The following is a 2340-nucleotide window of genomic DNA, read 5'->3' as shown; positions in this document are numbered from 1 at the left end:
GCTTAAAAACTTTATACCTACAAACTGTAAACACAACTTATGAAAGAAAATCACAGAAACACTGGCATTGGCCTACTGGGTCAGATTAGTGCTCTGTGGTATGCTCCAGCACTGGATGGTGTGAGCCACACCAGAAGGTGGTACACCAAAAACTGTAGAAATGGCATTGAGACCATATGGAGACAGTTTCTTCTGAACTGTATTGGATTGAAGTTGCTCAGGGAAAGTGGAGGAGTATGAGGGCTTGCTCTTTCCACGTCCATTGGAGTCCCTCCTGAAAGCTAGTACGTCATTTTTAAGTTCACTGAGTCTAATGATAGCTTGTTGCAGGGAGTTCTCTTAATATTAACACATTGCAAATGCTCTTTCTGTTATCTTCCATCATTCTTTGCTGTGTTGATGCTGTGTTGCAAACTTCTGGAGCAGTGAACTGTCTTTTACTCTTTTTATCTGTACATCCACAGATAAAAACCTTTACATTTAAATTACCGAAGTAAGCACTGGGAAGGGGAGGAGTTCCCATATGGCAATCTGAAATGCAGGAAACACCTGTATGTACCAGCCTATTTAGAGCAAGCTGCATTTGTAGAGATTGATAAACATATACAGACAGACACAACCGATATATGGTGTTTCTGTAATTTTGTGTATAGTTAACAGTAATAATTTTCAAGAGCATAGAATTGAAAAATTTCACTGAAATTTATGATACTATAAGAGCCAATTCAAAGGCAGCATTAGGCTCTTTATCTCTCAATTAAATGCTTATGAAAGTGATCTAGGTGACAGAATGATGAGCTAGTCCTCAAAACTCACAGGAGGAATTTACTTCTCATTTTGAGAGCTCATGTTGTTTTTTTTTTTTTGTTTTTTTTTTAAGCATTCTTTAGCTAAGTATTTGAAAATAGATGACTCCTGGATTGGATTGCGCAAGAAAGGCAAAAACTTCTTCTGGGAGAATGGTATTCCCTTCAAGGAGGACTCGTAAGTTCCGTGTGATTGTCTAACGTGTACTTAAGGAAATGTACAATCAGGGTTTACAGCACAATGTTATTTATATCAGGATTCTTATTTTTTTTTTCACGTGAGTTATAGCTATGACTTTGAAAATTAAGTCTTTGCAGTTACAGCTGATCTAATTCCTATAGCATCTATGTAGAGGAGTCCCTGAGTCAAGCAGGGCTTTTTTTTTTGCTAGTTTCAACATGTGAAGATAATGTTACTGATCATCTCTATTTACCTTAATTTATACATACTTTTCACTACATAGTACAGGCATTTCAGTCTCTTTTCAGAGTGGTTTCCAGTGTGATCCTATGTGCTCATCTTCCTGAAATACCCAATATCTAGCAAATACCCATGCATTTTTTAGGAACGAAAGAGAATGAAGTGACAGGTATGAGGGAATAATCATCTTGAGATGGATTAAGGAGCTTCATAAGAAAAATATCTGCTTTAGCGAGTTTGTCACAACCTGCAGACAACCCAGACTTTCCCCCTACTTATATTAGAAAACGCATAGGCCACAGCAGGTTTGCATCAGGCCCATCAAACAGCAGTTCCCCTTGTCTTGCTCTCCAGAGCATTTATGACCTCAGTAATTCTAGGCAGGCTGTTATCATAAGCGGTCTTTTGTCTGTACTTCTGTTATTGTATGATACTTGGTATGGACTGTTCATAGAAACAGAGATTCACAGAATCATAGGCTTGTCTTGATTGGAAGAGATCTTTAAGATGATCAAGTCCAACTGTCAACCTAGTACTGCCAAGTTATCACTAAACCATGTCCCTCAGCACTACATCTACACGTCTGTTAAATACCTTCAGGGATGGTGACCCCACCACTGCCCTGGGCAGCCTGTTCCAATGCTTGATAACCCTTTCTGTGAAGAAATTTTTCCTAATATCCAATATAAACCTCCCCTGGCGCAACTTCAGGCCGTTTTCTCTTTTCCTATCGACTATTACTTGGGAATCCAACCTCCACCTGGCTACAACCTCCTTTCAGGTAGTCGTAGAGAGAGATAAGGTTCCTCTCAGCCCCTCTTTCTCCAGCCTAAACAATGTCTTACTGTTAGGGTATGGGTTAGGGTGGTTAGAGTTAGGGTAAGGGTGAGGCCTATTAGATTTAGGGCAATTAGGGTTAGGATTTGTTAGGGTTAGGGTTCCCTCAGCCATTCTTCATAACGCTAGTTCTCTAGGCTCCTCACCAGCTCCCTTGCCCTTGTCTGGACTCTCTCCAGCACCTTAATGTCTGTCTTGTAGTGAGCGGCCCAAAAGTGAGAATATTCGAGATGGGGCCTCACCCTGCTGGACACACTATTTCTTATACAAGCCATG

This window comes from Chroicocephalus ridibundus, chromosome 1 (genome assembly GCF_963924245.1).
Source record: "Chroicocephalus ridibundus chromosome 1, bChrRid1.1, whole genome shotgun sequence".
Lineage (NCBI taxonomy): Eukaryota > Metazoa > Chordata > Aves > Charadriiformes > Laridae > Chroicocephalus > Chroicocephalus ridibundus.
Note: the sequence above shows the minus strand (reverse complement) of the source record.